General features: G+C 32.2%; 1 protein-coding gene across 4 annotated transcripts in view; it reads right to left on the bottom strand.

Moving 5' to 3' along the window:
- Window positions 1-27527, bottom strand: part of LOC129939701 (octopamine receptor beta-3R) — a 195794-nt gene that overhangs the window by 132863 nt on the left and 35404 nt on the right. The window contains exon 1 of one of the 4 annotated variants that reach the window (XM_056047810.1): window positions 3120-3424. The exons of the other annotated variants lie outside the window; for them this stretch is intronic. The gene's annotated coding sequence lies outside the window, so the exon portion shown is untranslated. Of the gene's footprint in view, window positions 1-3119; window positions 3425-27527 lie in introns of those variants that run through there. 4 annotated transcript variants of the gene reach the window in all.

The raw sequence follows: 27527 nt of genomic DNA, 5'->3' as shown, positions 1-27527 counted from the left end.
AATAAATTAATAGATAATTTTAACATAAGACAATTAATAGCTAATGAAACGTTTGCCATATATTAACGAATGGGTTGGGTTGCATATATATATATCCCAAGAGTATGGTTACAAATATTAATTGTATTTTAAGATTTAAAAATGTTCCCGAAAAAATAGTTTGTTTTCAAAAATCTAAACGCCATTTGATTTTCCAAAAAACCCTTAGTTTTTAAAATTTTTAATTTCAAATAGGGAGTTATTGTAATAGGGTAAATTTGTCGAACAAAAACTGTTGGCATTTCTCGACGTTTCAAGGTCCTTATTAGATTTTAAAGGAGATGTCTGTGCGTTCGTCTGAACGTAGGTGCACATTTTGGTTAAATCTTAATATCTCTTTTGTTTTCAAACTGTTATGGTAAAAAAAAACACCCACGTAATTTTCTTGAGAGCTTTTTCTGTTTTATTATCTGTATAACAAAATTTATTTGAAATCGATATCTCTTCTAGTTCTTAAGCTATAGGTGTACGGACGTACGAACGTACGAACGTACGTCTCTAGGGACTTTGAAACGAAGAGAAATGTCAAAATTTTTAATTTGACAAATCGGACTCATTACAATAACTTCCAATGGAAAGTTTAAAATATTGGCTTTAAACTTATTTTACCTGGAAGAAAATATTGTTTACGACATTCAGTAATTTTTTTTGTAAAAATCCTACATTGGGATTTTTTCAGAAAAAATAAAATCTGCGCGAATTTATTAAAAATTGATGTTCGATTTTCGATAACTTGTGAATGATAAAAGATATTGACTTAAACTTAATTTAGTTCTTCCAATTTGTATTTGCTTATACAAACTCTTAAGAAATGTCACTAAAATTGGTAAAAATTGGTTTTCGACTAAAAATCTCGTTAACAAAAATAGATAATAAAATGTTGTATTATTATTATTATTTATTGAACTTTACATAAATATACAATACAATACTTTAAAGATAATAGATATCAGGGCTTCTAGCTAGATTTTGAAATGCAACTGTTTTATCATATGCAAAATATTGTAGTTAATTTTTAATTTTCTTAGAAAACAGAAGACTTTTTTACAAAATTTAATAACCCTCAAACCTTAATCAAGACGAATCGACTAATTTTGGTAGCAGTTATTTAGAGGTTATTAAAACACGTTTTGCATTTTAATTACGTAAAGAATTATGCCTCGTTTTCAAAATATCGAATTAAAAAAAAAAATGTACCTAATATTTTTTAGGTTTTATAAATCCAATGACATTTTTAATCTTCAAATACTATTGAGACAATAAAAAAAACTAATGTAGACAAATTATTGCAATCAATTCATTAGTTCTTGAAAACAAAATACGGGTCTATGGGGGTATCCTTCTGTAGGAATACAAAAATATGTTTTATACTCAAAACCTTAATTTCTAAATTTGAAGTCAATCGACGCATTGTTTTGGGCTGCAGGGGCGAGGACAGATGGACTGGCAATTTTTTTTAGATTTTTCTACCATCAGAATTTAATGGTTTAATAAAATATCGAGTTCGACAAGTAATAAGATTGAATTGAAGTCGAGCTGTATGAATTTATAGGCAATCTTATATCAAATTATCGTTGCCTCATTTAAGGTTTCTTCTTAAGAACCTGAATATATGATCTGTCTCTCTTTTTGATATATAACAATTGATTTTTTGATTTTTAATTTGAAAACTTGTGTTTTTTACTCAGTCGTAAGAGATGGTATGAAAAACATGTGATGACACTTTTATGGAAGGTCTGCAAACATTGAACTCTCAATTACACATCAGTAAAATTAGGGGTCTAGTATAATGATCCCCAAGTTTTAATAAACTGTATTATGGATAGCCATGCTTATATTAAAATACTGAAGGATCAAATATTGCCTTTTGTTCAAAGCAGATGGTGTTGAAGTATAGTCTTTTAACAGGAAAGTAATACGAAATATGCCAGCGGATTAAACAAGAAATGGTGTTTGGATAAAAGATTATATGCCATTGAGTGGCCTTCACTTTCATAAGACTTTTAATCGATTGAAAATCTTTGGGCTGACGTAACGACGGAAGAATCTCGGTACAGAAATAGCAGGGACTCAAAGTCTTGTTGAATAATGTCAACGCCTTGTAAATTCAATGCAAAAACACTGTTGTGCTGTAGCACAAAATTAAGGACATTCTAAAAATATTGATTTGAACCACAAATTTAATAGTCTTAAAAACAAGTACTCGACATTAATTAAAAACTAAGCAATTTTCATTTTCTTTTGAATGGAAGCATTTGGAAATTAATTTGATACTTTGACATTTTTCTTGAGACATTATTTATTTATTTATTTATTTATTTGATGGAATTAGCTTACACATTAGCTGAATTTAAAATTTAAGCTTTGAGTTATTATTTAAAAAAAATGTAAAAAGATTTCAATAATAATGACCTCCTGTGTTCCTTAAAAGTCACTTAAATTCATTTAAAAACCATTTGTGAAATTCAAGTGATTTTTCAATTTAAATATCTGTCGCGAAAAATACTAGAAACTACAAAACAATTTAACACACTCACTAATACCAATAGAAACACACAACAACTGTCTCATTAATTCAGCAAAACGCAAAACTTCTTATTTCCCGGGAAAACAACTTATACCTAAAGCCTAGTACGCTGCTGATGCGAAACGAAATTTTTCGGTGGTCTCCAAGTGTAGAGCGAAATTAAAACGAAAACCACAACGGAAAAATATTTGTGTAGAGTTCTGTCAGCTGTGGAAAACAAAAAACAAAAACACCGAAAGTCACGAGTAAACAATTTTCAATTTTGATTTGTAAACAATTTTTTCCAATAAATAAATTAAACGTCAAAATTTCGCAAGCAATTAATATACCGGGCAATTAAATTGAGAACGAAAAGAGTGGAGAATTGTACTAAAAAATCTAGTACAGCTATCCACTAAAATGACACATTTCGTTGTTCAGCAGCGTACTGAAAAACGAAAAGCACAGCGAAATTTTTCGTTTATGATTTCGTCATGTCATTTTTGTATGGGAAATTTCGTTTCGCATCAGCAGCGTACTAGGCTTAAACAGATAAACTCAAATAAAAACTTACAATCACCAGTCAATTAAATGTTTTTCTTTTGTGTCCTTTTTCAAATTGTTTCAGCCTTGTGTATACGCGTGTCTGTGGTGTTGCCCAAAAAGGATATTATACATTTGTATGTATTTATATTCATAGACACATACATAACTATGAGCTCCGGAGGTGATGTCAGGAGTCAAATAAACGTATAGACACATCAATGTCTCGTGATTTTCGGGAATGTGTTTTTTGTACATATATCAGAATTGATATTTATAGGTTCTTCGATACGATCAATCAAAGCATTAATTATGTAACAAACTGTCAAACTTGAAAAGGACTGCTTAGGAATAAAAAAGTATAAATATTAATTTATTGATAAAGTAAGAAACGTTGTTTCTGCTGCTGGAAGGTGGTTTTCAATATTGTTTTTGCTAATGAGAAAAGGTAAAGAAAACAGACGTTTCATTTTTTCTTTGATAAAAGCCTTAGCTGGAATTTTATAGAATGAATTATGGTTTATCGCAGGAATCTTAATTTTCTAATTTTAGAAAAGAAAAAGGCATTAATAATTTTATAAGAGAGGAGGAATAGAGCTATACCTCGATAGGGATTATAGTAAACTTTTATAATTCTAACGTATGGTCCCATGATTTAGGGAAAGGGTTTATTGTTGAATAATTTATCACATTATAAGTTGTTATTTCTCGATAAGAAAGTTTCGTTAGTTATAGTTTTATACCTGTGAAATATATGCATCTGGGCTTTGGTATTATATTTTTGTCACATCATTAATTAATATTTTTAAATAAAATAGATAAAAGTATGGCCTCTAAGCCTAAACTGCGTTGATTTATGCGCCCTTAACATTTTATAAAAAGAATTTTAACTATTTTCATAAGCAATACATACATACATTTACACACACTTTTAAATGATTGATATATTTGGAGAAACAAAAAAGCCGACGGAAAACTATATTTCCATCATTCACAATAATTATACAAATTGGTCAATAAATTAACTCAATCCAAATTAAATTAACAATAATTTGGATGAAAGGAATGCATATCACCAACATCATCAATTTGTTGAATAATTCATAATAAGAATGGAATTTTATTCTTTTTTTTTTCCAATAAATACAAAAATTAAAATATACAATTTTGAAAAGAGCTCTTAAGAACTCTCTCAACTCGCAGAACACTTTTAAAAAAATTACGTTGGATGCTTCTGAATAAGCAATTTTAATTCTTTTGCTTTTAACTGCGCCAAGTAGTAGAAGTAGATTTCAAAAATCAATTTTTTTGATATTATTACACATATTTTTAAATTACATTATTTCAATAAAAAAAACTAGAATTATTGAAGCCTTCACATCATATAATTCAATAGGTATGTTAATGTAACATTTCATAAATTAATTCTTGGTTTTTGACAACGAAAACGTGAAGATTGGGCTCGTGTTGGCTAATTTAAATGACTTTAGGGTGTTTTGATTGCAAAGGACTAGTTCTACAAGAAATATTATTTGAAATCAATCATGTTGTAAACAGTATTTGTTTCTCTTAAATAACTGGATATAAGTTCATTGGAAGCATACACAGTTCAATGATATGGAACATTAAAAAACGGTTGGTTTTGAAGCAATCTCGCAGGAATATAAATCCCAATTAGAGCTAAAATTTGTGAACAACCAATATGATCTGCTATATATGTCACGAATGAACATAACCTCTGAAAACTTTCTACGAATGTTAAGAAGCAAAATACCAAGTAATTTACATCTGGTTTCATATGTAGAAAGATCTATGTCCCATTGAAGTCTTTTCACTACAACTCTTGTAAATCCTTTTTGGTTCTTTTGGATTCTAAATGATTGAAGAAAATATGAATGATTACAAATAACATAAGACCTTACAAACGCAAAATATAAACTCTTTAAGGTGTGTGGATCGGAAAACTGCTTTACAAAGTTTTTTTTAATAAAAATCACACCAATATCTTTGGCATATGATTGATTTTAAAGATAAAATTAGTCGGACGAGGGTTTCGAGAAAACGTTATGCTTTGGCATTTGAAGACTTTCTAATGTAAACAGTTAGCTAAACACCAGTCCGATAAAAGATCAAGATCTTGTTGCAGAAGAAAACAATCATGTTTTGATTTTAAACAACGAAATACCTTAAGATCATCTGCGTACAAAACTTATCGAGAATGTCGTTTATAAACAAAAACAAAAGAAGAGGACTAAGATGGCTTCCTTGCGGGACACCCCACGTAACATATACCGATGCAGAAATAATGTTTTTTATGCGTAGTTCGGAATTGTAAGACCTATTTGCTATCAATAGCTTCTTTGAAGGAAAAAACAGCTTTGTTTTAGATTTTTGAATCTTTCTTCTGAATTGTGTTTCCAATTTTTGTCTAAAGTATTATTCAGGTACTTATCCTCGCCTGAGACCAACTTTAATTGGATTTCGTTAATATAGGGATTTTTAACATATGGAATTTTGTATTTAATCGAAAAAAGAACTGATTCGGTTTTGTGTGGGTTGTCACCCAGTCCACACTGATCAGCCCAAATTATTAGTTTGAGTAACGCATTTTGTAGGAGTTCTTGGAGAGTGTTAAGAAGCTTTCCTGAAACCGCTAAAGTAACGTTATTCGCATATTTAAATGGAAAGTAAAAGTGACACCTCAATTTTTCAGTGTTGGATTTATTACACTTTAATGAAAAAAATGTATGATATTCTAACACAGATAATATTTAATTGAAGTATTTAAATTTGGTGCTACGCCCTTTTTTGTTCTTAAGGCGACCTTGTTACATTATATCCTTTCATCGAATAGTTGTGGTATAAATTTAATTTGTGCGATTTGAACACAATCCCGATTCAAATGCTGCAAAGGTTCAAATTTCTTCTCTATGCGATACTCGAATGTAATCAAATTAGGTTAATGTAAAAGTTTTAACCCCCCCAACCCTTTTTTACTTCTAATATAATTTTAATATCAATTCTCATTTGTCATCAATAAAGAGACCAACATAGCGCAATCATGGTTATGTCAATTTAATGTGTTGCTTTACCAACACTGATTTGGTGTGAAAATAGCAATCCGCACTTGTTCTGTGCCCACCACAAACTAATTGCAGTTATAAGTTTCTAAAATGCATACAATTTCCGTGAGTGAATAAAATTGTAAATTTATATGTACATCCATAACATTTGCATGTGTTTAGACGTATAGCCCTTTTTTGATAACGTTGTTGGTGACGAAGCAATTAACTCATATAACATAAAACATAATGAAAACAAATTTTCCCCCATAACCCCATCATCTAACATTTCCCATTTAATAGAAAATTATACAAATATGTAGTTTAGTTAATACATATGTATTCGTACTTGTATGTTGTGTGCTTTTGGTGTAATGTGGTGAAACATGTAAAGCGTGTAAAACGCTAATTAAATCCTAAAAAAACCACAACCAGCATTTTGTGAGTCCTTTCCTTCCGCAATAATACCGCCGCAAAATATATCGTGTCTGATTTAGCATATTCTGTGATTCACTATCCGAGAAATACAAAATTATGTGGAAGTTTCATAAACTTCCATCAGCACTGTCACACTATAGGGCAAAGGGCCACAAAATCCAGTTAAATATTGCAGATAAAAAAAGAAATATTGTTTAACGAACAATATTTTCAAATTTTAGTAAGCTCAAGAATGTGTACACAAATCATGCAATGTGTAGAAAACTGTTAAGTAAATACTGATAACAGAATTAGTCTTATTGACATTATTTTCGACTTGTACTCACACTTAATGCACTATGTCCCACTGTGGACTTCCCATTTTGGGTGGTTGTGGTTTAAAATGGTAAAGGTAAAGTTATTGCTTACAGTCTAATATAACAACCCTCAAAAAATGAGGCTGGGCTTTATATTTCCGGGACTGGTAAATTGAATGGTTATAGGCGATTTTTGACATTGCTGTTTAAAAAATTGCCATTTTTGTGAATTGAAATGAATTGACGAGCTTAAATCTGCGTTTCATGACAAAGCCATATTATTAGGAAGCCAAAAGCGGATATCCTGGAAAGGTATTTTATTAATTTGCATAGGAATTCTCTTGAATTGAAGTGGATGCGACACCCCTTATATTTTTAATTATTTATTTTTAGAAATGAAATTTGCATTTTACTGCTTACTGTTTTACACTTTGTTGGAAAAATAACTATTTTAACTGAGGACTGGACAAAGAACCGTCCATTACCAATCGCACCGCGCAAATTCATCAATTTATAAGCAATGGACGTTCTAGGGAAACACATGAGCCCTTAAGGTTTTATAAGTAAAGATTTTCTATAGTATTCTCACGATGTTCACCAAAAAACGTGTTTCTGTCAAAACCAAAAAAAATCTTATTAATAATCGTAAACGTTTTCAAAAAAATTAAAATTTAGAAAAACTTTAGTACTTTAAATTACTTTCATAAGATTTTTACATAGAGAATATTCAGGTTCTTTAGAGATAAACCTTCAGTAAGAGATTACCAATTTGATACTAAGTTGCCTTGTAATTCTTGAAACTAGTCCTTAATTTCATCTATTATTTTTATTTCCAAATTGATTTTCTATTGAATGCAAACAAATTTAAGATCTTAATAAATTAAAGAAATCTACGTAGTTTTTGAAGTGAATTTAATTGGGATGCTCTAGAATTGTGGTTTAAACGGGAACTACAAGAATATATGTAAATATCCCAAAAGCAGCAAAAGAACAACGTTCGTTAAACTAATTCCTAATTGAATTACATATTGCACTATGCGTCGTTGACAATGGGAAAAACGTGGCTGTTCTAGATTCAAAACACAAATTTTTAATGATTGGCCTTGTGATTTGTTGATTGTGATCACGTAAATTACATTGTACATCAGTTTTCTAACCACCAAAAGCGTATCGTTGCTCAATTTTGGTTGGTTTATGTTTCGAAGCATGATTACTACAGAGTACGGAGCCAACTTTAGGCGTTAATTGTGCGGTTATAAGCCAGGTGTCTTCATATTCATTGGTAACGCAATCAATAGATTTAAATGAATGCGTTGTTCCAATGATCTTCAGGTGATGTACAACTTTATTCTTAGCCGCTAAAACTGCTCTCTCACTCAACCATTCATTATTCTTGCAATACATTGTTGATAAAATCGTCTTTTGATGAGACAAAATTCCAAATATTATTTGGAAATGATATCAATCCGCTCGATTCATCGATAGGTATTTGAATATTACCGATAGTCATCAATTGCACAGAAATTCTCCAGCAGATGTATCATTAAGCAATGCAATTCTTGTGTTTGTTATCAGCTTCAGTTTCTTCACATAGCGCCATAGATTCCACGATTTGAGACAAGCGTTTATTTCGCTGAAGCCGTAGATCTTGGAATTACTGGAAATGTTTCAATGTTCGGTTTATTGCTTCTAATGCCCATTTTATTTGTTTCGCCACAAATCAATGAATACAATGGCTCAGGTGATGGAGTCATTAATGGCAATATCACTTTACCACTGAGGCAGCATTATCCGGGCGTTTCTCCGGAAAACTTTAATACAGCGCAATACTGCAAACAATGCCTATTTGCCCAATGCTAGGATGCAAGCTCTTATCATTGCTGCAATTGTATCGAAACGCTTTTCGATTCAAATCAGCACTTTATAAATCTCTTGTTCTGAGTCGCAAATTATCTATTTGTTGACTTCTGTTGTTCGCTCGACGATTTTGCATTGCCAAACGAGCCGTTTTTCGAACTGCCTCAATTTGCTCTTGTGATTGAGAAGCCCGAATATAGCATTGTGGAATCTTAGTATAAATAATTTAATCCTAGTTTGTAAAGTTCGTCCGTGTTCATTTGGTTATGCCATAATCAATGGATGCTGAGTAAAATTTGATGACAAACTGCGAAGCAAAGCCTACTGTAAACCAATTTCAAAGTACACAATTCTTCATGGCTTCAACAATCGGGCCAGACAACACCAGAAGGAGTGTGTGCTGAGATCTTCGCTGAGTTGAACCACCTAACTCAGCTGGCCATCGAGCCCAGTCGAATATCACGTGGTATAGGCCAAGCAGAATACACTCTTGACTTGATAAGTTATCTACACCATTAGTGTTCTATCTCTTCTAGGCACATCTGACCATTTTGTCATATCAGCAAATTTCTCCTGTAAAAACTCTCCAGTTAAAGAAAGTGCTCCTAAGAGAACCGTTTGACAATACGAGAAAGCCAAATGGGACAGTCTCAATAATTACTTCAGGATCTTTAACTTGTCACTATTTTCCCTAAATAGTGACGTTGACGTTAGCGCTGATATGATCACAAGTTTCATTCTATTGGGAATGAGTACATTTATCCCCTCAAAACTCATGGTTTGATAAGAGCTGTAAAGAGGTTAATAGGACTTTCGTTGCTATAAAGCCAAATCTTCTGAGAAACGCCGGAAAAAGTCCAACAGGCTAGGAAGGCCTGCAACGCCCAAGAGACAATACGGCTTTCGTAGCAATAGGTTCACTGATGAAAATCTTGTTTTAAATATCCCTATACTGTGAAGAATTGATTCTAGAATTCATTGAAACGCTCAAAAAAATGTATTGATTTCCTTGGAGAATATTTTGAACATTTCAATGTTATCATAGTTATAATACTGTAGAACCATTTCATTCCTGGCGTTATTCGCACACAGGAATTGTTGAACCTTCACGTCACTGAGCCCTGATCATTTACGAATTTTGTTAAACAATCCCATCTTTAGAGTTCTGGTGGGTCACAACATAAAATTATACTTTAAGGTAACCTTCAAGCTCGTCAAATTTAATTGTTAATTTTGGGGAATTTCAATGAGAGCTACACACACAAAACTGGTATAAGTCAAATGTATCCGACAGAAACCCACTCGTAGCTTAAATTTATATTCCCCCTCATATCCATGCTTTGAAAAAATCTAATATTTTTTTTATAGAAGGCCCTGGCGTAAGAGCTCATAAAATAACAAATGCAAGGTACATTTTTATTAGTTTTTCTTTCGGTTATTATTTTCCATTGATATCCCTGATAAGCTTACGCCTCCTTAATAGTGGGACGGGATAATTTTCCAATGATTAGAAAGGAGATGTGACTTGAATTAATTTATTGAAACGCCTGTCCGTAATAAAAAGTCAACTTTTTCCTGGGCGTTACGTCAGTTTATTTTGTTAACGTCAATTCGAATTAGTGAGGGAATAATAAAAATACATACTCTCGATGGACGCGTTCCAATAACTCATAATTTAAAAATAAAATTAAATTCAAGTTTAAAGTGTTAAAGTGATACTGTTAAAGGAACTTACATGGAAGTTGCAAACTCACTGCTATAAGTAAGAAGAAGAAAAATAATCCATTGAACTTAGGAAGTGGATCGCCAAGGATGAATCAAACAAGTCTTCTTCAAAAATAAATTGAAAAACATTAACAATATTTTGTGTGTTGCTCAAAATGTTTCCAAAAACTTTGTAAGGTCCTCAAATATATCCATTTTCTTAATAACTTAACTCAGAAAAAAGCAGACTTCTTCATTACAAGTAAATGAGTAAGAAATGTAGCTGTTGTCTAAAAAACAAATATTTTTAAATATTATCTCCCCCTCCTTAATGGAGGGTGATATGATGATAATACACCCCTAGCTCAGTTATGCTCGTATTTTGTTTCTCAACAATAATGTGTTATTATTTTGTGGAGGCAAATTCATCTTATTCGAGCCTGGGGGCCTATATCTCATTATGAACCGTGAAGATAAAAAAGAGGTAAACAACACAAGGAACAAAAACATACAAAACGTGAGTGTGTTGTTTTCGTTTTAATTTAATGTCACAGTCACAGTTTTTGTTGTTTGGAGATTGGGTTGGAGCTGGGTGGGGGTGAGGGTGGCAGCAGCATCAGGACTATCAGGAGCATCCAGGAGAATCAGCAGCATCAGGTGACAGACAGACTGTTCGGTTAAATCAACTTTTAGATAAACGACAGTGTTATTTACCGTGTTGTTTGTGTACAGTGATTTTCTCCATGTAGAGCTCTTTTTTGAAGTGGGTTAGGTAAGGCAGGCAAGCTCAAGACAGTTGTTGTAGAGTACTAACTATACATAGGTACTTCATTGAAACAAGGAATCAAGACAAAAGTCAACGCTGATTGGAGGAACTTTCAGTTTCAGGTGGTTGTAGAGTGCTATGTGTACAGAGAACCTAGAGTAAGACTCACAGAAATACCACTTGATGGCTGAAGTATTTCTGGTTAAGCGAAGAATTTAGGGAACACAAGACACGAAACTTCGGGTAGTATTGCGGCAAGACGGCGCGCGGTGCGGCAGCATTGGGCGTGCATGGAGGCAGATTCGCTACAGATGGTTAGAGATGGAAGTTGGGTGGCTTTTATTTTCGTTTCTCCATTGAAGCGGAATGAACACTGTATACACTTGTAAATGTTATCTTGTTATGGTTAGCTTTCGGAATTGATGACTGGAAAATTAATTGGTAAGCACCATGGTCGGCAATATACAAAGTTATATAGATTTGATATTGTTTGAATATTTTATTCAGGATGAAGAAAAATAAACTCAAATGGCTATTTAGGGTTTCTATGGAAACCAATAGTCGACGACACGAGACATTGCAATGAGACGGGTCTTAAATGCAAAATTTTAATTTAGGTCTATGGTCATGGTGACTATTTATGGGATATGGGTAGGAACAATTTTATGAATATATACAGAGGTTTAAAGAGTGAGGTATCTCAGGACCAGTTTATTCAAATAACGCAATTATTTTTGAAATGTAATATGCATTTTTTGTTCATATTAAAGAAATAATTCATAAAATTATCAATCTATCGTTCGCATATTGTTTGTCAGTGGGGTTTGTTCTAAGGAATGGTTTTTGTCCACCGACATTGTATCTCCTTAATTGATGAATATGGATTAATTCGTAATTTTATTACTGAGTCTTATTTTTAACCAAAACCCACTACCATATAGAGGAGTTTCGTTATGAACTTAAGAAAATGTACTTAATAATATAATGATATAAATATTATTGTTTATTTTCCAAACCTAAAGTAAATTTGTGAAAAACTTAAAAATTAAAAATCTTCGTTTCAATCGTACCACTGAAAATATCAAAGTTGTAAGTGAAAGTGTTGTCGAGGACCCGAATGTGTCGATTCCTTGTCATTCTCAGGAATTAGGACTGTCTTAAGGCACATTATTTCGTATTTGCATTTGGATCTGCACCTTCATCCATATAAAGTCAAGCTTACAGAACAACTGAAGTCAGCTGACCATTCAAAACGTCGCGTCGTAGATACGTCGAATGGGTACTTGAACAACAGGCGGTGGACGACGATTTTTCGAACACTCGGTGGGTATGTTAATAAACAAAATTGTAGTATTTCTGAGAATCCCAAAGTAATTTGCTTTCGATTTATCCAATTTGTATTTGTTTATATAAGAAATACAAACTTTTAAGAAATTCTTCGAAAATTGCTAAAAATGGGTTTTCAACTAAAAATAGAAACAGATTTTGAAATCAAACTATTTCATCAGATGCAAAATATTGTTAGTAATTTTTAAACTTTTTAGAATAATTCAACAGAGAACTTTCTTAACAAAACACGTAAACCTACAAACCTTTTAAGCAAGACACATCGGCAGACGGGATTGGAAATTATATGTGTGGTTCGTATCCAAGCCTTTTTTATATCTATTGGAATGGTACTCATGTTAACCTTTTGTGGAGTTTATTCTGAATACATGTTTAAGAGTTGAGAGTTTTAAGTCACTAGGCCCTAGTTTTCAAATTGTATGTACGTAAATTTATAAGTAAAAAAACTACTTAATTGTTATAATTTTACAGTTTTTCGAATCTTTGTATTATTAAAGAATAGGAAAATACCCAAATAACTCTTGAAGTTAGATTTTTCTTGTGTTGATAGCAGAAAAACGTCTTCAAAGGTGAAAAATATGGGTACATTTAATTTTTCCTTGGGATTTAGACAACTATGAATGTTTGATGCGCTTCTGATTCTTGAACCTATTCAAAATTACAAGTCCTTGCTATTGTTTTCTTAACAACCCTAGTAACAGAAGTATGATTCAAAAAAGTGTTTTTCCTTACAAATAATTAAATAATTTTAATCCTCACTACAAAAACAAACAAATTAATTGTTTTTCCCCAAATAACTAATTCATATCACAGGGACAAATTTTGATGTTGACTTGTGTAATAGAATCCTGGTAATTAAATATCCCTTCCGGCACTAAATCAACTCATTTCAATCAAATTATTCAACCGATTGTTTGCATAAATTATCATGGATTAATTTTCGTTTTGACAATACTAAAGTTAATCATAAGATAATTAGACACAAAATAATTACATATATTTTGTGGTTTGAAAAAAAAAACAGAAACAGTTGAAAATTCGAGACTACAAGTATCCGCAATAAATTATAAGTAGTTTCCTCAATCACTTATATACATTTTTTTTTTCAAGTTTACAATGGATTTAAAAACTCAGTTTTCCATTTTAACTAAATTAAAAAAAAAGCAAACCAAACCACAATTTTTGTTTTTGTGACAAATCTTCTGATACTCATATCTACATTCATAACTACTCTATTTCCGGTGAATATTAGGTCGGTTTTAAAATGGTTTGGGAATTGTATTTAAAAAGTAACATAATGTAAGTATATAAAGTGTAGTTCATATTTCTGTTTTTGACATTGTGAAGAGGATGATATTATGTCTCATTTTAAGTGGATAGGGTATAAGCTGTCCTAAATGTCACGAACATACACTAAACTGACCAACAAAATTCAATCATGTTCCCAACCACAATTGTTAAAAACTCTTTACGAGAACTTAAAAAATATATAAATCGGTTTGGTTTGTGGGAAATCATGGAACTTGTCAAAACAAAAAAGAACCCTTGAATGAGTATTTTATGTAGCATAAGGTAGACACTTCATCCATTTTTGTGTAAAGGTTTTATTAAACGTACATATATGAAATATAGATATTGTTTCAAAAAGAAGGACATTGATATGTTTAACATTTGTTTGAGGATGTTGGATCCAGTTTTTGGAATCCATTTTCAAAGTTTTTATTTCATTAATTAGTTTTATCAGTTTGAAGTACATTGATTCTACCGAATTTGTATATCATCGAATTCCAAGTTACATCATTCCCAATTATTACAGACCATTTTTCTTGAATTCTATTGAAAATCCTTCCATTAAATAAATAGAAATCATTATACTGGCTGAATTTTAATCGGAAAAAAAAGAAAGAATATGATTTCTGCAAAAAGAAAATAAATGAAAAAGAGATGTCCTTGGGTAAAATCTCTTTCAAATATCCTGCCATTATTATCATTAAAATGAAAGTATGACAATCATGACCATAAATATTTTGTATGCTAATTTTATTCCTTACATTACATTAACCAAGTCAAAAATCAACCAGCAACCATAGTCCCACAAAATACAAAAACCCTTTTGATGAAAAAGAAGCCAATTTAAGTAGCATAAATTCTTTTGAAGAGTCCTATTCGCATATAAAATGTATCTCTTTACGTTCCAGTATCTATGCATATATATCTTTATCTTCATCTTTATTTAAAATTTAAAAATGCAATTAACCCTCAGGTTTTGAATTTCATTTCATTCAAGGGGGGTGATGATGAAAAATTTCCTTAAATATTTAATCTTTAAATAATGTTACGGTGCTCAAAAAAGCTAATGTTTTATTTTTTGCTTATTTTTATACTTGTTAAATTAAAGCTTTGCGTTTCTTCTTAAATTCATGACGGTTAATTGGAACGTAACAATTAGAAAGTCAAAGTGGATGATAATGATACAATTCTGAGTAAAATTTTATTGAAAACGGTTAACATTAACACGTGCCAGGGAGCATTTAACATCTCCTATGTGAAATACGATCTTATTTCCAAGAATGAAAAAAACGACACATTAAGAAGACAATTAAAGGCGTAAAAGTGAAGGTGGCCCAAAATTAAAAAAATACTGTCGAATCTCTCTAAGTCGAATTTTTCTACTATTTAATTTTCCATACAAAAACCAAGGCTTATCCTTGTATAAGGCGAATAGCATCTAAGCCGACATTCGTTCTAACTCGAACAGATTCTTTAGTTTCTTGGACTATTTGCTTGGATAAAAATTATGGCCAGAAGAAAATTTAATTAAAGGACTTGAGAAGGAGTTAGAAAAGAAAATTAAAATTTCTAATTGCTACGGACTGAAAGAGAAAAATTAATAATTTGGCCAGATTTTGCTAATGGTAGTGGTCACCTTGTGAGTATGAAAGAGTTGACAAAGCTGTTTTCAAATAGTTCGAAAGTAGTCGTGGCAATAGTTTAGCTGTAAGCGTGAAGCCGCGAAATTTGCAGACAGCTTACGATTTTTGGAAAGGCAAATCAGATAGTATCCTTTTGTTCAGTGTGAGCACTATGAAGAGGAGAGAGGGTTTAAAAGGGGATGTCGGTACACATTGGTTTTGAATTCCTGAATATTTTAGTGACTGGAAAAGACAGAGTGTGGTGAAGTATTCCACATTCACGTAGTACGGCTACAGAACGAATCTCTGTATTTGACAATACGGCTGAAGTTGGACTCGAGTGCGAGTATTAAGGTTGAACTGTTTATGGATAGGAATGCAGCTGGCTATTTCACTGGAGCATAAACCGTTAAAATAACGGTAGTGGAACGACGATGTTCAAGCAAAGTGAATTAAATTATGATGATATTATCACCTATCAATTTAAATGGTCACTATCAAAGAGGCTTAAGTAAGTTCCAGGGGCACATGCCCAGAGATGGGAGTTATACTCAAGCTTTGGACGAATATAAGTCTTGTAGATAACATTAAGATCAGAAAGTGTAAAACATTTCTTGCATCGCCTAAGGAAACCCAAACACCTTGCGGCATTTTTGGCTACATCGCGTGGTGGTTGGTGATGCACATACTGAGAATATCGAGATGTTCAGTCTCCTCAATGCAAGTACCCATCCATGGATAATGGCAAGGAGTGTATATCTCGCTTTAATGATACGAGATAGCATTGGGTTTTCGAAGCATTAAATTCCACGCGCTTTCTTATTCCCCGTTGTACAATACTGCTTATCATATTTTGTCGTTGGAATTCCACATCCGAAGAAGAGGGATGTGAGTCTGAAAACAAATATGAAAAGCTAAGAGTAATATCGTCAGCGATACAATGTATTGGATTAGAAAAGGCAGAGAGGAGCTCATTAATACAAATAAGAAAGAGTGTTGGAGATAGCCCAGTGCCTTGATTTGAGGATTTCAGACTTGAATCCATCCAATACCACATGTATTAATGTATGTATTAATAACATGATCCGAAAGGTAATTACTAATCCAATGAAGCAGGGATTCATGAAAACCGAAAGCACGCATTTTCGATAAGAAAGCCTGATGCCAAACCCTATCAAATGCTTTTGAAATATCAAATGCAATAATCTTACTTCCTCCAAAGCGATGTAAGGATTTGTTCCACTGTTCGGTGAGATGAACTATGAGATCACCAGTGGACCAATTGCTTCGAAAGCCGTACTGACGGTCGTCAAAAAGTTTTCGATCTTCAAGATATTTCTTGAGGTGATAATTAATCAGCGTATCCATGACCTTGGAAAGAAGGGACGTAGAGCCTTTGGGACATTACAGTATTTTTTGCCGTTATTTTTGTTCATGTACAAATTTTATCCGTCAAATACAGCTCGCATCAAACCATTCGTTTTCCTTAGGTCTGATGCTTTTAACCCTTCTCGGGATAAAATTTCACATTCCCAGAAAAATTAAATTTGTGTCAACGTCACTATCCTGAAGTATTTATTGAGACTGTCCCAGTTGGATTTCTCGTATTGCCAAACGGTTCTCTTAGGAGCTCTTTCTTTAACTGAACAGTTTTTACAAGAGAAATTTGTTGATATAACACAATGGTTAGATCAGATGTGCCTTAAGGAGATAGAACACTAACAATGTACTTATCAGGGTCAGAGGTAAGAAACAACAACTACCACGTCCGATATTCGACTGGGCTCGTTTACCAGCTGAGTTAGGTGGTTTAACTCAGCGAATATTTCAACACACACTCCATCGGGTGTTGTCTGGCCTGAATATTGAGGCCGTGAAGAATTATGTACATTAAAATCGCCCGTAACAACGATTTCAGAGCGAGGATAGGACTTTACAATTCTTTGGGTGGAATCAGACAAAGCATCAAATTCACGAGAAGTTGATACTCTGTCTAAATTGGGGCTTCGATAGAGGAAGCAGTCAAGGTACCTAGAGTCAAAATAAAACATTTTTAAAGATAAGTCTTCCATAGCTCAAGAGCCAGTAGAGATATCGACATCGAAAGTGAAAATTATGGTTATCCCTAAATACCTCACGAAACAATAACGCTAGAGACCTGAGTTAAATTTTATATTATATATTGTACCGTGGTACCAAGCAAACATATTTTTGGAATAAGATTAATTTTGAAATTTATAAGAATAATTCAACTGAAAACTTTTTTAACCCAAGACGCAAACCTAAAACTTTAAAGCAAAACAAATCGACAGACGGGATGGGAAGTTATCAGTGTTGGTCGCATCCCATCCTTTTTTATAAAATCGATGTCTTTACTGGTTCTTGAGCAAAATTTCGCGAACGTACACGTACATACGCAAGGACAGACATATCTCGGCCTTTGATACGTCGAGAAATGTCAAAATTTTCAATTTGACAAATCGGACCGATTAAATTCCTATGGCAAAGTTAAAAATTGGCATTATTGCACTTTACAAAAGACAAGTTAGACCAACTTTCAGCAGTTGGTCATACTGCTCTTTGACGAAGTGAAATAAGGCCAAATTATTTTGAGAAATTATCCCAATTTATTTTTACGGTTGTTTAAAGTGAAATAAAACGAGTTTGGCTTTATTTTACTTTGCTTAAGTGAAATTAGACCAACTGTAGGAAATTGGCTGCATTACACTTCACAAAAGTTTTGAATTTTTGAAAGTTGGTCATAGTTCATTTGGCCTTATTTTATGGCACCGTAAGAAGATTTTGTTTATGTATTTAATTTATTTATTGTTATCTTTCTGATATTCAATACACAACAAATAATAATCTCTCTAAATCGATTTTTTTTTAAAACTCTTTCTAATTCAAACTTTTTATAACATCCCGTAAAAGTCTGACTTAGAGGGATTCGACTGTAACTGAATTTCTTTTTCTCTCAGAAACTAAAATGCAGATGAATAAATAAAACTATAAAACCCCAAAATTTCAAATCTTTGCTTAATTTTTATTATCAAGAGTGTTTATTTAGCTGCATTAAAAGCTTCTATGTTTGTTGTTATATGGTTTACCAGTTAAGAACTGTATTGACTTTCTTGTTAAGTTAGGTTTGAGAATTCCACATGCATCTTTAAAAGATACGTGAAGTCATCAGCTTATGGCGACAATTTACCAACTCTTAAAACAATATTTAATTGTTATGGAAAAAATAATGAAAAACTGGAATGATCGAACTCATAAAAACACACAAGGTCTAGTTTGTAGACATTGACTATAAGACCTGTTGTAGCCCAAAATAGGGAAAGAGACAAAATTTATATTAATCCCGATTAAAAACCTCGTATCTCAAGTAATAAAATTATAGAAAATATTTACCATAATCATCTCTTATTAAGTGGAGACATTGCTTGCATATTAACTAAACCGAAATTTCATCGCTATTAAATATTAAATTAAATTAACAATAAATTCTCTTAAAGAGATTAACAAACACAAAACCACTCAAAGACTTAAATACACACAAATACCTTCAAACATACGCGTATACAATAATTTAAACAGATTAAAAGAAAACATCAAGAGAAACGTTCAGCAAAAATTAAATTCAATAAAAATTAATGAAACAAAAATACAGATTATTTGCGTGATGTCTCATTTTTTGTTATAATATCTTCAAGGACCTTCCAGGAAATTGAAAAGGAGGGAATGAGATTCTCAGAAAAATAAAGATAAAAAACAAAAACAACAAAACAACTCAAGAAATACAATGAAGAAGATTACAATATGATAGGTACCTAATATCAAATTAATATTTACAGAGGACGCAGGCTGAATGATGGAATAATAAAATTGTGTAAAAGCTTTTTCAAGTCTTATCACATAATTCATGAATTTATTGACACTTTTCGTCCTATCCGATCTGGTGCTAAAGATTAAACATAACAGTGAAGAGAAAATTTGTTTTAAAAATATAAATATATGTGTATGAATATTCTTTTAGGGCTTCGGGAAAAATGCAATGAAAAAAGTTTAGGGCGGGGGAAAACCCACATTTTGTCACATAATAATGAAGCCATAGAAATATCTTCATCAATTACCTATACATAAACTCATTAAAACGAAGCTATGATACCGTCGAACTTCTGATACAGTGAAATCCGTTTATATAAGTAACTTAAACATTTTTACTGATCCGATCCCAATTAATCCATAAGGCGTTATTAATTAATAAAATTTCTATTTCCATTGAGAATCAGATGGAACTGAAACTGAATTAATGTAAAAAGAAAAAAAAGGGAAATTAAAAGAATTAATAAGATAAATAATAAGTTACACAGGTTCGATTGTAAATTCATTCATTCGTTATAGTCAATTATGGTAGGGGGCAATGGAGTAGGTAAAAGTATCCTTGGATATTTTTAATAAAAGTATCGCAGAAATTGAATTGTTAGAAATTAAGACAGGTGAAAAGTGAAAGATAACGTTTTGATATAATGTAAACGATTTTTTGAACACACCCTCACGATTCCTTATTCATGAGGTCCTTTGGAGAATTTGATTAATAAATGGTTCTGTTTTTTTTTCTAAACGTTATAATCAAGTCATTCTTATCCCAAGGACTTTCTACGCATACTTCATAATACATAGATGTGTATAAGCTCAGTGCGCGTATATTTTCCCCAATTCAGGACGATGTCAAGGGAAAACTAGTGTTTTTATTATTTTCCAAAAGTAATGGTCAAATCTGTTAGTCACATTCATATAGCAGGTATGAGAGGAAGAAGTTCGTATATAGTGTTTGCTATGTGATTTTATTTTAGGGGAAAATAAAATAAATAATCTTTAGGGACGGTTAAGATAAATGGACTTTTTTGGATTGTTACTTTTATGACTTTGAATTAATTTTTTGTTGTTGTTTTGGGGAAACAGCTTGTACTCGTATAAGTGGCTTTTTTTCGCTCTTAGGAAATGGAATACATTCCATTTGTATTTGACAGGCTTATCAATTGAAGATAAATCAATTCTTGTAGTTCAGGAAGTAACGTTGGTTTTAAAACAGTGATTGGTGATTACAAGCGCTGATTTTAATGTTGAAAGAAGAGTTGCGAATTATTTTTATTTAGATTATTTTATTTTTATATTTTTGAAATGAAAATTATGACAAAATGTCCCTAAAATTTCTATTCATTGTTGTTGGAGAAATGTCTGATTGCTCAATACTATTGTATGTATATGTATAAGTAAAGATATCGACATAAATTTGATTTTTTTGCACATTATCACATTAAAAAATAGATGAATATAATATAGTAATTAGAACGAAAAAGGCACAACAGAGTTAGGTTTAGCATTCAATTCAAAAATTGTTTGAGCGGAGGGAAATATTGCTTTTAAGACTTTAGTTTGTTATTGTGGCATTTGAATGAGTTCATCATATGCTGCTGAGCAGGAAAAACATGAAGAAGTAAAATGTACTGTCATCACGATTTAATAGACACAAAGTTGCAGAGAAGATATTGTTTTATTGTTTATTATGTTTAGCCTAAGAGCCATTTGAGGGCACGTATTGACACAAGATTTTTGTTTATGTCCCAACATGCCAACTATAAAGGCAAATTGTTTTAAACGGCGTTACACTCATTAATACGCACCATCAAATACTCTCTCCATCATAGAGAGTTTACTTCACATTTGTAATCAAATCTCCAATAACATCTCTGAACGTAAAGAGTTCGTTGGGGAATCAATTAATTCAATACTGACTAGCAGAGTAATTAACTAAAAACTGATCAACTCTTCTACTAGAAGATTCGTTGGCAGAGGCAAACCAAGGTAATGGTCTAGACACGGAGGGTTTCAGAGTATTTGCTTATGCAGATTACTTTGCTACATCGGTTTTAGGAAAGCATCTTAACACCCTAAGAGAACTCTTACAAAATTTTTAGACAAACTAATAGGTTGAGTTGATCGGTGTGGTCTGGTTGTCAACCCACACAAAACCGAATTAATCCTGTTTTCGAAAATTTTAAAAATTACAAAATAAAATATGTTAACCCTCCTTATATTAAAGTGAACGGCCATATCTGCGGCTCTAAATACCCTCCTCTACCTAACCCCTCTTGATGTACTTAGCAAACAAATAGCTGCAAGCTTTTCTAATTGTCTCAAAGCTTTGTGGCAGTGGGTTAACAACAAAATTGGCCACTCCGTTATTCGTTAGTAATACGAATCAATTCAAAAGCACACAGACTGCACCACCCCCAACTGCAATTCGAGCTTCCAGATCTTTTTGGGAGGTGCCCTGGCTTAAAAAAAACGTGAAAGTAATATCTGATTTCCATACATCTCAAATGGTAAGGCCGCTTTCCCACCACACCTCAACATCCACAAAGGAACTTGGAGTTCTCCAGATCAATCCACCGTAAACCAGATTGACCATATTGCAATCGACGCCAGACACGCTTTCAGCATCATGGATGTCCGAATTTTATGAGAAGCTAAAATCGACTCTGACCACTACCTCGTTGTAGCCAAAGTAGCACTTCGGGTTTCCAGACCCAAGGCAAAACAGGGAGATGCTGGGGGAAGGTACAACGTCAAACGGCTACAATCGACAGAGATCGCCAAATCCTTCTCCCACAGAGTTACAAGTAACCTGTCTCGAAGTACTCTGCCGCCAACACAATGTATCGAAAACCAGTGGCAACATTGCCAAAATGTAATCAGAGAAGCCGCCTCTGGTATGATGGGTTTCATAAACCACCAACAAGGAACCCCTGGTTTGATGAGGGATATCGGCAGGCAAATGCAGCCAAACAACAGGCACTCAAAGCGGCGCTGCATAAAAGGACGAGAGCTGCTCATGAGCTCTATGAGCAGAAGAGGCGAGAGGAACACCGACTTCTCAGAGGGAAAAATAAAGCATGAGAAGCGTGCAGTCGAAGATTTTGAGAGGTTTAAAAGCAGGAATGAAGTTCGAAAGTTTTATGAACAGAAATTCACAGGTACATAAACCTAGAACCGAAGGCTGCAAAGAAGAAAGTGGAAACATCATAGGGAAAAAAAGGGTTTAACTGTTAATAAGGGCAAAACAAAGTACATGCTATCATCTAGAAAGGACCTACAATACTGACGTTAAAACATCACCATAGACAGACATAACTTTTAGGTAGTTACGGACTTTTTCTACCTAGGCTCTGCTATGAACAGAAAAAACTACATCAGCGGTAAGTTCAAACGCAGAATAAGTCTTGCTTACCGCTGTTTCTTTGGGCTAAGAAAACAATTGAGTGGAAAAGTCCCCTCTGGAAGGAATAAAATGTCGCTATATAAGACCCTTATCATCCCCGTCCTGCTATACGCTGCAGAAGCATTGACTATGACAAAACCGGATAAAAGCACCTTTCGAGAGAAAATTTTTTCGTGTGATCTACGGTCCTGTATGCATCGAAGGGGAGTGGTGGAAAAGATGGAACGCTAGATGGAGAAGTTTGTTGGGTGAGGCCCTAACTCACACAGGACTGTAGCGCCACCTTTAGTAAGTGAGTAAGTAAGTAAGGCCGCTATCAAAGCTCTGGATTATTGCTCTATAAACTCTTTAACAGTTCATAACTTTCGATCATTTCTAATGGAAATTGCTCTACAGTTTAATATTCACCTTTGCTGGGTTTCAACCCATAGAAATTGTAAGGCAAATGCACTCTTCAAAAATGGTACAGTTGAACCCATTCTACCACTCACCGTTGGCTAATACTGGCATATTAATTGCTACTTGTAAACTATTGCTAATGCAAGACGCTATGAAGTAGGCAAACATCACCACGTGTCAGGTGTCAAGAAACATCTGGCCTACACTAGATTAAAAGCTTGATGTCTCTATCCATATCGCATATAAGCTCGATAATCGGTTTTATAACCAGGCACTCTCTCAAATGACTTTTGTAGAAACTGTATGGGTTAAGGAGGAAACAGTCTTCTCTAAATACCCTGCTTTACCTAAAAATCTCAAGAATTACCTAAGAGAATTCTTCTACGTATAACGATCTAAACTTTCTCAATCATATTAACATTATCACGTTTCGTAAGGGACAAAAGAGCCTAGAGGAAAGCCTCAAGATTGATGGGGTATCCCAATGGTCCATTAAATTGGCCTAAGTGTGTCCAACCCCATCACGGACAGCCACTTTACCCGAGCCTAACTTAACCTAACCATATCCTGAGAGAATAAACGCATTTATGTCAGACTTTAAACAAGAAAAGAAAAGATTCATCGACATCAAAAGCAAGTAGTTTTGATGAAAAAGCTTTATGCCAATTGTATAAAGCATCTTCAAGACGTTACTATGCCAGAAGAGTTGTTATGGCAAGGTATTTCAAAACACATAAAACTGTGTTATTAAAAAAAAGTTATTATTATTTTTTTTAAATGAGCGAAAAATCGGTATTACTAAATTTCTAAAGAACGTCTCAAATATCTCTGCATGCTTGTATCATTTCTCAACTAACTTTCTTTTACCCTATCAGTGAAGTATTTTGTTTTCGAAAAAAAATCCGTAACCCTTTGTCCTGGCTTAAGTATTTCCGCATTATAAAATTTTTTACTATGAAATGATATTGAAACAACAGCAATTAATTAACGCCCTCCCCATTCTACCTTAAGCTTAAATATTTTGAACATAACCTATGACAAGACAAGAACACAAAGAATTCAAAAACCATCCAGCTCCAAACATTTTAAAGTTATTCTAAAAATAAAGTTTTTTTCTTTATTCTGCCAATAAATTATGCTTAGGAATTTATTTAAATTTTAGAACTTCATAATGGCTTTAAATTTAATGAATATCAAAAATTCACATTCCACAAAAAGCAGCTAAGGATTTTATACTCTAAGACTATTTGTATACACATTTATCAGCAATAAGACCAAATCCATTGTTTGCCAATAAAAAAAACAACGAATACTTCCATTAAGCTCTTTAAAAAAAGCAAAAATCTCAAAAAACACCAATACCAACACTCTCTTAAAAAACACGAGAAGCAGCATAAAGTACCAACACTCTGAACTTAGGACAGAAAGTCCTAACCAACAAGAGGAACAATGCCAAATGAATATAAATAAAAAATGAACAACACGCTTTTTACATATCTAAATTATGTACATAAAGTGGTTTATTCCTGGCCGAGACCTTGTTGATTTAGTCCCGAATTCCCTTTCTTATAAACTTTTGTTCTTTTGTTTTTATTTTTTTGCTAAGTATATCAATATATGTGTGAAGTGAAATGTATATAGAAATGTTTGTATTTGTGCTTTGGGAGATATAAAATTTTGTTTTGTTTTTGAAAAACATGGACCTGGAGGAAATTCAATTTGTCACACGGTTCTAAAGACACCAGTATCCATGCTATAGGTGGTGGATGTTCTAAGGTATATATAGAGTATAGGTGTCAGTGGAAGTTGAAAGTTTTGTTGCAGATTAAATAAAGTCTTCTTCGACAAAGTTTTGAATAAAAATAAAATGCACAAAGGAAACAAAAAAAAGATGAAAACATAAACTTTTGATTGTAACAGTTTTCAAATTGTTTTTGAAATAAAACAACATGCATAACAGAAAACACAGCAGGTTGAATATACTTTCTATGGTCATCATCAGCGGGACGAAAGCTAAAGCAGACTTTTTGATGGTTTTAAGAGCAAAGTGTAAAGTTTTGAAACACTTTTTTTTATGGATATTTAAACATTGTAAGTAGTAATTTATTGAACTTTATTATCTTTATTGAAAATTAGATGGCTCTATGATGGTAATAGCACTATACTTGCTGTTCTTTGAAGTTTGAACAAGAGCTGTTAAATAATAGCTTGAAGTTTACAACACTTTTTGATAATGTTAATTAAAAACAGTCGATGTTTGCGTAATTTTTGTATATACTCGTTTGTAATTTATATTAAAACTAAGAACAAAAAAGAAGATACGATATTTGATATGCTTTATGATTGACAGTTGCCAAAGTGTTCTACTTTATTGTTGGAACGTGCTGTAGGTCTGTAGAACTTATACAAAACATTTGGTTTATTGATTTGCTTGACTTATTTCACTATATGTGTTTTAGGCACCGAGATGATGGATTGCTATTGTTGCACATTGGAATCATTTCTAAACGCTTGAGATAGATGTAAAATTCGCTTCAAATGAGTTGGTGAAATAGCGGCAACCGCTAGGTAAGAGTTTTGGTACTTATAAGCCTTGAGTAATCACTGTAGTGTGCTTCGTTTGCTTTGTTTAAGAAATAAATGTTTGTAATAATTATTAATCATTATTAAGTCAAGCTTGTCTTATGTACAACCAACTAAGCCCGTAGTTTTAAAAGAAGCTGAATTAATAGTATATGAAATAAAATGTAATCTGTTCCATAGCCAAAAGGCTTTTCCTTAGAAATAACTGTCTCGTCATTATCCTTTTCTTAACTGTTTTAATATTTGTAGATTTACAATATTATGTACATATATTGTAAATAAGAGACAATCAAGATTCCTGTTTAACTAATTTCTTGACAAAAAAGTTAAAACTTAGTTTAAGAGAAAATTGCAAATAAATGTTTATTTGTATATTTAATTTCATTACTTTGAAAGTAGCTTCTGATTACTTCCCATTCCATTTGAGTCCGTAAAAATTTGGAAATACCTATAGTTTTTCTACCAACTAGAAAAATATGTATTCAAGAACTTTATAAAGTAAGCCATTACTAAAATTGAATACTAAACTGTCTTTTTCGATTTTTGTTGAGGATGTTAAAACAATAATATTTTTTTTTTTAATTTTAATAAATGTAATTTTGTAAGATTAAAGTCAATATATTTATAGTGCCCTCAAGATATTCAAATCAAAATCATTTTTAAAATGTTTAGTGAATTTAGTGGCTTTTTTTATTTATGGTAAAAACACAACTGTCAATACAATTTTTATTTGCGTATTTCAAATTTCAAACTCGAGATTTTAATCAAATATGACATTACGATGAGATGGAAGTCGAAAAAGTGGGATTCCCGATTCCGTTCGTCTGTCTATCTGTCTTGGCCAATACTGCCCACAGCATAAGGTAGATTGACTTTAAATTTGCAAATTTAGGTTTGGAGCCGATTCGAGTTCGGAGTTTTTTCTTTAACTTCCCATAGGAAGTTATTGTAATCGGTCCCATTTGTCGAATTTAAAATTTTGACATTTCTCGAAGTTTCAAGGCCCCAAGAGTTGTGAGTTCGCAACATTTTTTTGAACCTCCATAGTTCAAGAACCAGTAAAGATATCGACTTTAAATAAGTTTTATTATACAGATTATAATGCAGAAAGATGCAGCAAGGTTTCTCAAACCAATTGCGTTTGTGGTTTTTTTACTATAGCAATCTAAAAACAAAGTTGAAAATGTTGGTTAACCCTAAATATCTAACGAACAAATAACGCCAGAGGCTTGAATAAAATTATATATTGTAACGCGATACCAAATCAATATATTTTTGGAAAAAATTACATAAAAAAACTGAACAAAAAATGTATTATTTCAAAAAATATATGAACCAAAAATAATTTTATTTCCAAAATTATTTTGTGCAACGAAAGAAACGTTTTTTTTTACATCTGGTAGAAAAAAAAACAGAATTAACAGTTTTTTTTTAATAAAAAAATAAAAACTTAAAACAAATATTATTAAAAGTTGGAAAAAAATGATTTTTTGACTTAAATATCTTTTCAAAAATTTGAGATTATGGCTTCCAACTAATTTTATCTTATAAGAAATATTATTTTCAACATTTGGTTAAATCGATTTGACAGTTTTTTTTACAAAAAATTAAAAATTTAAAAAAATTCGGTAAAAATGGATTTTTCACTAAAATATTTGTTCAAAACTTGAAGATATTGGCTAAAAGCTAATGTTATCTTTTGAAAAATATTGTTGTTAACATTCAGTACAATTTTAAAAAAATCGAATTGACATTTTTTTACAAAAAATAAAAACCTAAAAAAAGCATTA

The sequence above is a fragment of the Eupeodes corollae genome, chromosome 1, assembly GCF_945859685.1.
Source record: "Eupeodes corollae chromosome 1, idEupCoro1.1, whole genome shotgun sequence".
Lineage (NCBI taxonomy): Eukaryota > Metazoa > Arthropoda > Insecta > Diptera > Syrphidae > Eupeodes > Eupeodes corollae.
Note: the sequence above shows the minus strand (reverse complement) of the source record. Positions and strands in the feature narration are given on the sequence as shown.